Raw genomic sequence first — 12,999 nt, forward strand, 5'->3', positions numbered from 1 at the left:
TGGTTTAAGGTATAGCAAAATACATTTACATACTACATTCAAAGTTGATGGCCAAAAGTGTATTTGTTCTTCAGCAATTATGCTGAAGAGGCAATTATTAGAAATACTAACAGCAGGAAAAAAAAATATTTTCAGTGCAGGACCAAAGTACAGTTTTTTAAATATTAGAAAAAGCTTCAGTAGTGAACTACTGGGATACCAGATGTCAAAGACAACTGTAAAGCCTGACAAAAGATATTTAAATAACAAAGCATCCAGAAAGATCCAAGTCTCAGGATGATTTGTTGTGTTTAATAAACACTATCCTAAGATAAAGGAAGACTTCATGTAGTTCACCCAAAGCTAAGATATTATCTCGAATGATGGCATGACAGACATGGATGCTGAAACAAGAGCTGATAAAATAGTGGCTACAATAAAACTGAGTTGAGATTTGGGTATAATGTTTTATTATTAAAGGACAAGCAGGTATAGCCAATGGATGGATAGATTTTTAATAAAAGCTAAAAAGTTTATCAATGGATCATGGAGTTATTTTGAAATTTAGGCAATCCAGCGTACAAGGTGTACTTGAAAGTACCATAAAAGCACAGCTGATAGGAAATCCCTTTTGGTCAGTGGAACTCATCATGACAGTACCATAATCTTGTATCAGTATCCTCATGCTGTGCAGCACTTTGGACTGGCTGAATGTAACTAACAACCGGATTTAGACATCAGCAGATTTCAGTATAAGTCATGCATCCACCCAGCTTAATGTTTCAAGTGAGTAATTTAGTTGGGTGTAGAGTGAACAACATGCTTTTCTGGAATTTAAAATTTTTCTTTCACTATTGCAGCTGCATAAGAAACCCTAATTCTCCCAAATAGGAGGGTTTTTTGATCCCCGAGAGTCCCCTCCGTTTTGTTTTGATGTCACTTTTTAAAGTTCCACCACAGAACACAGCACTACACACTTAGTTCTGCACATAAAGATCTATTTGTTTGGTACATGTGGGTACCGAACAGAAATAGCTGTAACCAATATTTTTGGTACAAATGCATTTACTATTGCATCCTTTGGTAAGTATGGAACCTACGGTAAAAGGTCAGGTAAAATTTTAATATTTCATATTTATTCTTTAATCTTCAACATGACCCCTCTTTTGCTTTGGTATCAAGTCTTTTTCAATTCAAAAATACTTTAATAATCCCAATGAGAAATTCACTGTTATTGTAACTCTATTTAAGGATCTTCGAAGAGTTGTTCTAGAAGCTGATGGCTGTGGACAGGAAGGATCTACTGAAGCAGGCTGCATTACCAAAGCCTCCAACTGAACACAGTTTTGTGAAGAAAATGTTCAAGGTTGATTTTCATTATTTTATGAAGAGTCCCCTTTTGTCCCATGATCTCCTAAGGTTCTACAGGTGCCATAAGACAAGCTATTCATACAGATTATTTACTTTGGTTAATGAGTGCGTCGACATTAAGGGGAAATCAAACTCATGTGAAGATAAATCTGGAACAGAACAAAACTTCATGTGCCCCCCTGCAGGAACACTCAAGCTCTCAGAGTGACTCGGTTCTTTTACACTCTGAATGGCGGCATTACTTGCATACCACAAATGGCACAGTGGCTACACAATCACAAAATCACAGAGGGGGGTGTACTCATGTCCTGACGAGTGACTGACTCACTGAAAATAACTTGAAGAGAAACGTTAGCCACATTGGTGTTTTTTCCCTCACTAGCAATAAATTATTTTGTCCAAATTAGGGGAAAAAAACAGCAGCTGTGGCTTTGTAGAGGTTTTATTTTAATTCACCACACGCTAACTGATAGTGGCCAGTAATTGATAGTGGCCAGTAATTGTTGTTATTAGAAATATTAACAGCCTTAAGGAATGTGGGCAGTTAAACATGTAAAAGATGATGATGAAAAGGTAACGTTAAGACATAGTAGTTAAAATGAACTACAAAGAGAAAATTATTAGAAAACTACTACTGCAAAAAAGGATGAATAAAAAAAATTATGGCAAAGGGCATTTTTCCCCCACTTTAGTTTAAAACACAGCAAAAAGCATTTCAGAAATTTCAGTTGTCCAACTTTGTGGCAATAGTAGACGTTCAAACTTCAAATGGATGATAAGGATATGTAGGTGTACGATGCTTAATCTCAGAGATAAAACTAGTCAGTCTAGATCTTGAATTACAAGCATGCACTTAAAGAGAGCATCATTTCAATGCCAACAATCAAAACTCAAGACAAGTGCATCATTGTATCATATCGTATTATCCTAAAGAAAAAGAACAGATCTGTAAAAAACAGCACTGCATAAATGTCATCCTCTCCCACAAAATTATATTGGAAAATACCAAATCCAACCACCATGTTCTCCATGTAGGAGACAGAATCTATACACCTGGGGAAGGCATGTCTATCATCAAGGCAAAGGTCACCAAGGGCACAAATAGGATTGTTGGGCTGCCAATGGTGGCATGCTTCTTCAATATCGCATGGAGGAATGAAAACTAGAGTATGTGTTCCAAGTATTATGATAACTTCCCTGAGAAACTTAACTCTAGGGTGTTAGAAAAGAGAAGAACGGCAGCCTTCATCCTCATTGTCGAACAGTATACCACCTCTACCCTCCTGAAAGTGACAAGGGGGACATGAAGTTTTTCTGTTTACGCGTGTTTGTGGCTTTGAAAAGACTTGAAGGTTGAGTTCCTCTAAGCATTTTGTGGGGGTTGCTTAGGTTGACTGTTAGCTGTCTCGCCCTCGTGTACTCATTTGTAAGAATTGCCTCCACACTCTCAACACCAAGTCAAGGTTGATTTCATTTTTGCTGTTGTCACATAGTTTCTCAGTTTGGTGAGCCAGGTGTTTGCTTGGTCAGGATGACTGCTATAATTTTCAAAAAGAAAACTCTGGCTCAAGTAGAGCCTGCGTTACTGTTTGCAGTAATGCAGGAACTGTTCTAGTTTGCTATGGTAGAAAGAAAGAACCTTGTCAAAGCAAAACTCCCAATTTACTTGTCACTCCACATTTCAGCCCAGACTTATGGTCATAAGATATGGATCAGGACTGAAAGAAAAAGATCCCAGATACAATAACTTGAAATAAAACTTCCTCTGTAAGGTGGCGAGGCTCACCTTAAGAGACCTTTGATCCAGAGGTTGCTAAGAGTAAGGCTGGTGCATCTGATCAGGATGTTTTCCTGGGTCCCTCCATTTAGACGTTCTCCAAGCAGATCCCACTAGAATGGACTAGAGCTTGCTGGAGGAACTATATGTCCCCCTTTCCTTGGAAATCCTTTATCTAGAATAAGGTGGAGAGAGATGTCTAGGTTTCCCTCCTGGACAAGTTAACCCAATAACCTGATCTCAGATAAGCAGTAGCCAGTCCAGAGCAGGCTGGGCTGTCTACCGATTCAATTTATCTTGCATCATTGATCAACATTCAGATGTCATACGGGAAATCTCACAAAACATTTACGGCCAAACATGAGTCCAAACTAAACAACAATTGCCAACTAGAAATAAGCAGTTAAAATAGTTTGTGGAATGTGTTTAATGAAAAAAAGATAGAAAAAGATGCTGCCGATGTCCACTGGACTTTAAGGTGTACCAAAGCAGATTTTTAATTTCTGCATTTTAAATTACCCTGATTGGTTACACATCACATGCAACAGCCACAATCCAACATGTTTACTAAACCAGATTTTAGATCAGAACAGTCCCAGTGTCCTTCTTAGCAGACCAGCTCACTCTTAACGCATCTCAGCAGGAATATCTCCTAAAATTATGTTATGAGCTGTTCTTATAGTCGGGGTGACCCTAAGATTGTCAGAAGGGGAAAACTGGAGCACGAATTGGTATAAATATATTGCCGTGTGAACTAGGTATAGCACAAGGCAATCTTAACTGACAAATTCAGATTCTAAACCTGTTGAGCTTCCCTGTTGAATTAACACCCAGATTTTTGAGGCAACTACTGGAAAATCTCTTTCAGTGTTGCACAAGTTGGTACCGCATGAAGCCACATTAATAAATAATAGAAACAAACAAGATCAAAAGATAATTGCGACAGGGAGAACAAGGTTCACTGGAGGACAACGGTGTAATAAACTGGACAGTATTGAGCTGGTCAAAACTACACAGCAGATTGCCTGTCACTTCTTCAGAATATCAACTTTTTTTTACGCTGCCACAACCAGCAGCAACACAACATACACAGTACTGAAGGGTTTGAAGGGATGGGAGCCTTAACCATAGTCATTTTGCTCTAATTGCAAGTACTACAGGCATGCTGCACTTCTTTCAGTCACTCTTTAGCAGTGAAAAACTTGCCAGACAAGGGGCCTTGTCATTTGGAGCTTAACTTGGACCAAGCCTGCAGCTTGGCCAAATATTTATGTGAAAGTCCAGAGACAGAAGACAGACTGATTCTGATGTAACTGAGGGTTAAAGTATAGATTAATTGAATACAATTGTTAGTGAGATCAAAACAAGAAGTATTAACTAAAGGTTTGATGCTGTTAGAACAATTTTACAATTTTCTCCCTAAAATTATGCTTTCAACTACAGCTTTTGTATTTTTCTTGCGTCAGTGTACCCTTTATGCGACGGTCACTGATCACATTGTGGCTTGATCTGGGGGCGAGAGAAGTTACATAAACAGAGAAGAGAGTAAGCTTTGTCTTCACTGACTGATGGGATTTCAGGTCTAAAAGAGGAGACAACCATGACTCGAGGCTTGGTCTGTTGGAAAAAGCACCTTCTCTATAAAAAAGAAAAAAAAGTATTTTCCAACTCGTCCATGCTTCAGCACAATCAATGGTCCAGTGAGTGGTTACATAATGCATGAGTTACCGTAATGACAGGAAATATAATGACCAATGTTGGGGTTGCTTACAACAGTCAGGTAGAAGAAAATATTATAAAACAAATGCAAATAACATGTTTCTATATCCTTTAAGAATCTATATTTAGTATTTTTTTTAAATAAAGTAAATAATACATTCATTTCAATGTTGGATGGGTGTGCAATCTTGTGACAATGCTACTTCGCACACTTCTAAGTGTTATATCAGTGATGAAAACATGTGAAATTAAAGGAATAATAATGTTAAAGCATCTACCTTGATAATAAATCTAAAAAACTTTACCAGTCTGATTTAACCTTAGCAAATGCATATAAATTTGGAAGTAATTCATAAGTAAGCCCCACTCAGCACGGTGTGGTAAAAAAGTTATTCTACATTTGCTGCTGTCGCTTCCACTTCATTTTACTTTGCTACAATGATCTCTTGTGACATTTGAGGGTAACCATGGAGCTAAATACTAATATAAACAATGATGGGGATAGATATACAAGAGGGGAAGTGTTTATGGAAAGAAAACTAGCAGGAACACAATGTCAGATTAAAATATGCCTATGTGAAAGGAAATGGTGTGCCAAGATGGGGAGACTAAATGTTTATCTGTTGGAGGTGGTTGGTATTTGTTGGACCAGGCGCCGTTTATACTCCAACCAAGTTATGTAATGTTGAAACAGAAAGAGCTCTGGCCTAAACACAGGGTCAATTTTGCTGGATGCTGCACAATACTCGGTGCACCATGGGCCAGTGCATAAACCTCAAACACAATGCCAGTCTATTAATCAACAGGAAAATGAAGAATTCAGAACAAACAGTTCCGGCTTTTCACCCTGAAAGATTATCAAGCGTAGCCACACATCGTAGCCCTGTAATGACCTCACTGAACACTGTGATAAAGACGCATTAGTTGGTCTGAGCAAATGCACAGCTTCTCTCTTCAGTACAAATTAGGCCAGTGGAAAGCAGATTTCATAACAGGAAGACAGTTAATTAGGAGCGGAATTTGGTTAAAAGGAAGCTCTAATCAGTCAGAAAGCTATTGAGTATCTAATGAAAATCTAAGAGGATTCTCGCTGATCACCAGTCGAAGTTCATTTTACTAAAACTGAGCGACTTTCACAAATGTTCCATAAAGTTGTTTGCAACTATTCATGAATTTGTATTAGATTTATCAGTCCATCCTGTTGCTTTAATTGTGTTTAATAAAATTTCTGCAGTCATTTAGAAAAGTGATAGTTTCCTGTCTGTACTTTTCCTTTTGCTCCAGTTAAGTGTGTATCGTTCCTCATTGCCCTATACTATTAGATACATTTAGAAATAAAGCTAATATAGCTATAGGCAACTGGAACATCACTGACGGTGATGATGAAATATGACAACCGGTAGAAGCAAGAGTCCACTAGAGGGAGCTAAATATCAACTTATCAGGAGTCACCTGGGGTTGGTATAACTGACTTTGGATGATCTGTCTGCTTTCCAGATTCTGGAAGATATTCTGTCTATAGCCAGTTTCTTTTTATTTCTCACTTTGTGTCCTTATTCCTATGTCGTCACTCTGACAACCATGCTGACTTGGAACAGGTGGCATAAACAAATCACAGCAAGAAATAAGGTGATTTATGAATCATACCAAGCGCGAGAAGAAGGGAGGGTGTGAAAAGCAATGTCATAGCAAGACAAAATGGAAGGAGTTACAAAAGATAACAAAACAACTGTATATGATTCAAAAGTCAATAAAAACACAATGAGAAAGAGAAACTTTGTGTAATAGGGAGATATTGTGAGATTATAAGACTGGCATAGAGAAAGTAAATACGTGTCTATGTACAATTAGAGAGGCGGCAGCAGCAAACTACAAGAACAATTCTAAAGATTGTCAGGTACAAGGAAAGTTCTGGTTATTAGAGTAGAGAAAATATGCAGATATTTCCCTAGAGGGTGTGATCAGATTTTGAAATGTGTGTCCATGTGTGTTCAAACTGGGTCAGTAGAGCAGAGCAGAGCTGAGCTCAGCGATCTATGGTCTCATCCATAATTTATCAGTCACACAAATGGTACAGACTGAGCAGGGAGTGGCAGGGATGAAGAGCTTGGCCTTTCAACAAAGTCTGTCTGTTTTCTGCACTTAACACCTGCAACACTTAGAAACGTTCCTTTTGAAACTCAATGACGTTTCAGTGTAAGGGGAGAAAAACCATTTTATATTTTATTCAACCAGGAAAGACCCACTGAGTTTTATATTACCACTTACAATGGCGTCCTAGCCAATATGACTGCCATCCGAAAGATTACTAAAGTATAAAACCCTAACATCTTACATCTTATACGTTATAAAATATATAAAGTCACAACGAATATAAACAAAATTAAAATTGTGTCCAATTTCATATGTAACAGGTAAACTAAACAAAATCTTTAAAATATTAAAATAAAACACATATGGAGAATTCAGGATTTTAAATTTGGGGAGGGAATGCCGAGAATACCTCTAAAAAAAGAAGTCTGAAACAACTTAATCTTAATACAAGAAAAAGTATAATTCAACATGGGAGTCAAAGTTTTAAGTTGGGGAGGAATAGCAGACCTCATTGATAAATTTTGAAAGAAGCAGTTAAGCAATGTGAAGAAACATTTATAAAAATTACATGCCTGTTATCAAGCAAAGTAAAAGGCATGTACACAAAAGCAAAGTACATAAAAGTAGCAGAAAAAGGTGTTTTTGTAGCCAGAACCTAATTCAGAAGAAAAATTGAGTTTAAGATTCAGATTTTTCTTGAAGGATAGAATCATAATCATAGAATATAAAATTAGTTTTTTGGCTTTTAAAACTAGTTTAGAACACACAAAGGTACAAAGAGCAATGAACTGTTTTAAAAGACTGTTGGCTCTGGTAAAGGACCTGATGTTGATGAAGCTGTGGATGTAACGGACTAATTCACAGGACCATCGGCATAACAATGGAAATGAGTGGAGTGTTTTATTTTCTTAATTAAGATTATTGACATGCAAAATAAGAGTGGGCTAAGAATAAACTCCAGGCAAGCACCTCTGAACACACAAAAGAACCTAAGAAAGATACCCTCAGCTTTGACCCACCAAGATATTTTTGTCAGAATATTATTAAACCAAGCTATTATATGATAAAGGGGTGTCAAATGGATCTAGGAGGACAGTGAAAAGATCCGCCAAGTGTTGCTTGCTAACTGCTTCAATAAAATCATTAATTACTTTGTTGCTTTTCCAAAAAGGGTAAGTGAAAGTTAAATGTGCCCAATATAGAAGTCTTCAAAATGAAATTAGCAGAGGCATGATGTAGGTTAAGGTTGACCAAAGCATGGTCAGTGTCTGAAGGAACAGAAAAAAAAAAAGTATGTGGCAACCCTAGAACGGCTGAGAAAATACGATATAGACATAAATGCAAGCAAAGAGGAAAGACCAGCTGCAGGCCAAAAATAAACACACAAAGGATGACCCATAGTGACTCACTGCTGACACGTACATATATCTGCACAAAACCTCATACACAGACAAAAGGAAAGAAAGAAAACATAACACCATCAGAGTCATTCTCAGAAAATAATAAAATCAATGAAAGGGAACAAACTACATGTAGTAAAAGGGTGCATTCTGCTGAACTTGGAGTATAAAGCACTAGGTTTGATGAGTGATGAGTTTGATTAACACTGGTTGTCTATTAGTAGAAGCAGTGGAAGATGGAGAGATTAAGCAGAATCCTTCCTCATTTAGACCCATATCAGAAAAACATCAAACTATCTGTGAGGAAAATAAGATTACCTCTGCAAAACAGCTTTCCCGACAAGACTCCGTCCACCCTGCTGATCAACAAACACCATCATACACACACAAGCATTCCTGAGCCCCAAAAACTCTGCCTGTTCTTTTAAAATATCATATTAGGATATCAACTCTGTGAAAGCTTTAATGCATGTGTTCATGTAGGAAATGCAGTTTGGGTTACAACTGCAAGCAGTGGGTGATGGAAAAGGGCGTTGGCCTACATGTATAATGAAATGAATATTCAACAGCCTAATTAAACAGGCTGAGGCGACACTTCAAAGGGAACACAAACTGTTTGGGTGAAGAGTTCAAGCACACACAAAGCTGCACACATATGCAACACAGCATGATAGAAAAGATCCAAGTCTGCACAGAAATTATGCACAGCACAGCAAACCATTTAGGTATGCGTTGAGAAATCCACTTTTGGCAAGGATCAGCTCATTTTCAGCTTAATCAGGCTGACTGGTGACCAGCTGGTCACAAACTCAAATATCAAATATTTTTCTGATCAGTGACAACTGTCAAAGTTGCCATTTTAATCCATGAGGTGTGTAACATAAAATCAGAGGAAGCACAGAGGTGTATAAACCTATACGAAAGGAATTACTTTCTTCTTAGACTTTAGGGATAAGATAAAGGTTTAATGCAAAGTTGCTCGGTTTTTTTTTCTCTAAAATGCTTTTCCTCAATGCCTGATTTGGAAATGTGGTAATCCTTTAGAAAATATCAGACTTAAGGTAAGAATATATATGCTCCGAGGAATACGGAGGCTTGTGTTTTATTAATGCCATTTGTTAGTAAAATGCTAAAGACAGTTTATAATGTCAACTCATGACAACTCATTTTGTCTTTGGTCTAAAACAATGAAAAAGAAAATCTCACTTTTGCAGCAACTGCTCTCACATGCTCTTGAAATAAATATTTAAAGACCACACACAGCAGAAAGGTTAGAAAAAAATATGAATGCTGTAGTTCTGTCTTTCTCTGTTATATTTACTGACAAGATGCCAGAATCTACTTCAATCACGATCAGCAGGTCAAAGCTTCACAAACGCATACAATGTCTTACCAAGGCATCTCTACACGAAACACATTTACTTAATTTGTCCCCCTTTACTAAAGCAACAGAGCATCCAGTGAACTGGGATCATTTTTAAAATATCTGCTGTTTGTAGGTCATTACATCAGTCTTGTTTAAATATATATCAGGAAGGGAAGGAGAGATTTCGCTAATGAAGTCTCTAGTGGGCCCTGTTTATATGTAGTATTTCAAACACTTACGAAAAATGGAGTCTTCCATGCTGACACTATACACTATTGACACAAAGTCAGTGATTCAATGAAGTGAATCTAATTTTAGACAGCAGCTTTTTCTCTTGCTGTGAGAGGTCATCACTGCACCAGACAGGCTGATGAGGCGGCTGTGAGATCATTCGGGAAACCTGCGAGGATTCAGCTGGGTTACGCTGCTTCAGCCCCCACCGTCTCTGAACATCACCCTGTTACCATGGAGACCAGCTCCACTGTCTGAGACTGGACACAGATGAGAGGGAGAGCGATGAAGTGGGGGGTGAGGAAACCAAATTGAGGCGGCCTTTAAGACCGGGAGTGACAAAGTAAAGAATGTGGAGGTCAAAATAAAGAAATAAAGGTTGCTAAGGAAGAGAAATACAGAGGTTACAAGGAGTGTGGTGGATACATGAACTGGAATATAAACATAAATAAAAGTCACAATGTGCATAATTTAATCATAGCAAAAAAATACAGCTGCTCCCTGCACAGTGTAGGCCTTAAAAGTTTATAATGGAGTATCGGTGACTAAACAGCATCATACAGACCACAAGATATACAAACTTTTAGACATTTATTAGTAAACACATTTTAAAGTCATTGTTGGTCCTTCACATAAATTTCCAATGAAATACATTAAGGTTTGTGGTTGTAATTGTGACAATATGCAAAAGGAATGAGTACTTTTGCAATGCATAGTTGGATGACGTAATGAAAACTGTTATGCTACATTGTGTGAACCTAAAGAATTGTCTGGAGGAAAAAATTGTTTGTGATATTATGTAGTCACCTATAAGTAAAAGTATCATCACGTAGTACATAGTACAATAAAAGCTTAAAAACAGAAGTGACCAGTGGCGTTTGCTTCCAATGTCTGGTCTTGGCCGGACACTTCCAGTTTGAACAAACAATAAAATACCTCCACAGCCACACACGGTATTGTAATTTAAAAGCAATATTCCCAAACAAATGAACCAAGACCAACATTAATTGTACTTATCTCGTAGCCAATACTGCCGTTTACTCTGGTGATTAATGATTATCTTGGTTAAATAAATGCTCACATGATAAAAATTCACTACTGGAAGAAACAATAGAGGTAAATCAATAATATATAATGCAATAGAAAAAAAGGTGTGATTTGTTTGTCCGACATGATGGACTTAAGTACAGGACTTAGAGATATGATTAGATAATGACTAACAGCCACATTTGATAAGAGGCGCTATCGCCAGTAGAGGAAGTAAGTCTTAACTCACTCAAAGAAGAACAACTATCATATTCCAAAAGTTATCAGAAATCAAACTATAGATTATTAGATTAGTGGTAGCTTGTTGTAGTTCTTCCAAAGTTCACCAAATCCTCACCATTAATCAGGTAGGACTGAGGAACTCTATCAGACACCATGCTTGCTCACAGCAGCACACGCTTCTAGACACTACCTGAAAAACAACCATTGATGGGTTGGTACTGAGCAAACACACAGGGATGACATCACCTCCAGTGTGAATCAAGAACACGTGCTTCATTATCCCCCGGGCTGTCCCTCTCTTTCCCTGAAACTCGGTTGTTTGATTATACATGGGTGTGCCTGAGAGCTTCTTTGTTTTTCCTTACAAAGATTTTCAAGACGATGTAGGGTGTCAGTGACTGGACAGGACACATGCCTTAAAATGTGAGAAAATCCAATTTCTACTAAAGGTTTTCAGAACATGCAACACCACTGAAGTAAAACCTCTAAAAAAAAAAAAAAAAAAAAAGGAAAACAACCAATAGGCTGAAAGGGTGAGAAATGATTAGAGCTCAGTGAAAAGGATGTTAAAACTAGCAAGGACAGAACAAGCCACAGGAACAGGTGATGTCCAGTTTCTCCCTCTCACTCACACTTACAAATCTTCTCCTATAGGGTCATAACTCTAGCAATACTGCCAAAAAATGTCAAAAACAATTTTCTACTTATAGACTTTTATGTAAATTAATCAAACTCAAGACTAGTAAAACCTAAATATTATTGCTGGTCTAATCTAATTCCAGCTATATGATAAAATTATGATCTTGATCAACATATTTTTAAATCTAAATATTAGAAACTCTAGACAGGTGTTGTTATCCTGTCAATTAATTCCTGTCTGCCACACACTAGTGAGTCATGCAGCCGTGCTTTATTCAGTAAATATTTGAAAAATCACAACTATTCTGCCTGCAAAACAGTATTAACATTGCTGTGTTCCATTGTAATGTCCGTTTTTCCAACTTTACAAGTTAACAGTAAAAGTCCAAGTATGCGATCTACTACGATGGCTGTGCTGAGTGCAGCTGAAGCAATTTGTTAATCTTGACGACAATCAAAGCAAAGTGATTTATGAAGCAGAAGAACAGATATTTGTCTGCTTACAATTATCTAGAACCACATTAAAATAAATTATCAGGCTAACCAGTAAGTTATATCAAAACAGAATAACTACAGCAGCATTAGCCTAGCACTTCAGCAAAGTCATCCAGATGGAAACCTTCTTAACAGGATTAAGAAAGGAGTTTATTATTTTATTCCATATTAGTATATCATTAAATCTGACCAAATGTTATCTGCTTAAGGTCATTTAAGATTACCAAAATTATTTTTGTTTGTTAAATGCCAGGAGGATGAGAGAAACACTTTTTTTTTAAATGATAAGATTTTTTATTTTCTTCAGTCAGCAGATAAAATTACGTTTTACTTCATGAAAAGCAAATGCTTTTGTTAAGATTCATACAATAGTTTGCTAGTAGTTTGGCAAATAGTACCTGAAAGAATTGCTGCAACTTAGTGCTTTACAAGAATGACATCATCAGCTTGGTTTTTCCAAAACTTTAAAGGAAAAGCTATTTTTTCTATGTAAATTTTAGACTTTAAATACTTTTATTGTTATGCTGTTGTGAGTGAAAAAACCTTAATCAGAGCATAAAATGGTGCACAAAAGGCAAAGATGTCCTACAAATCAGGCTTCATTCAGTAACAAAGAAACAAACAGAACCCAGAGACAGATTTTGCTAAATAAAGAACTA

General features: G+C 37.1%; 1 protein-coding gene across 8 annotated transcripts in view; it reads right to left on the bottom strand.

Annotated features, from left to right (window-relative positions):
* The window catches only part of tmcc1a (transmembrane and coiled-coil domain family 1a), a 43,768-nt gene that overhangs the window by 15,091 nt on the left and 15,678 nt on the right, over positions 1 to 12,999 (bottom strand). The gene's annotated exons all lie outside the window — the stretch shown is intronic.

The sequence above is a fragment of the Poecilia reticulata genome, linkage group LG7, assembly GCF_000633615.1.
Source record: "Poecilia reticulata strain Guanapo linkage group LG7, Guppy_female_1.0+MT, whole genome shotgun sequence".
Classification (NCBI taxonomy): Eukaryota; Metazoa; Chordata; class Actinopteri; order Cyprinodontiformes; family Poeciliidae; genus Poecilia; species Poecilia reticulata.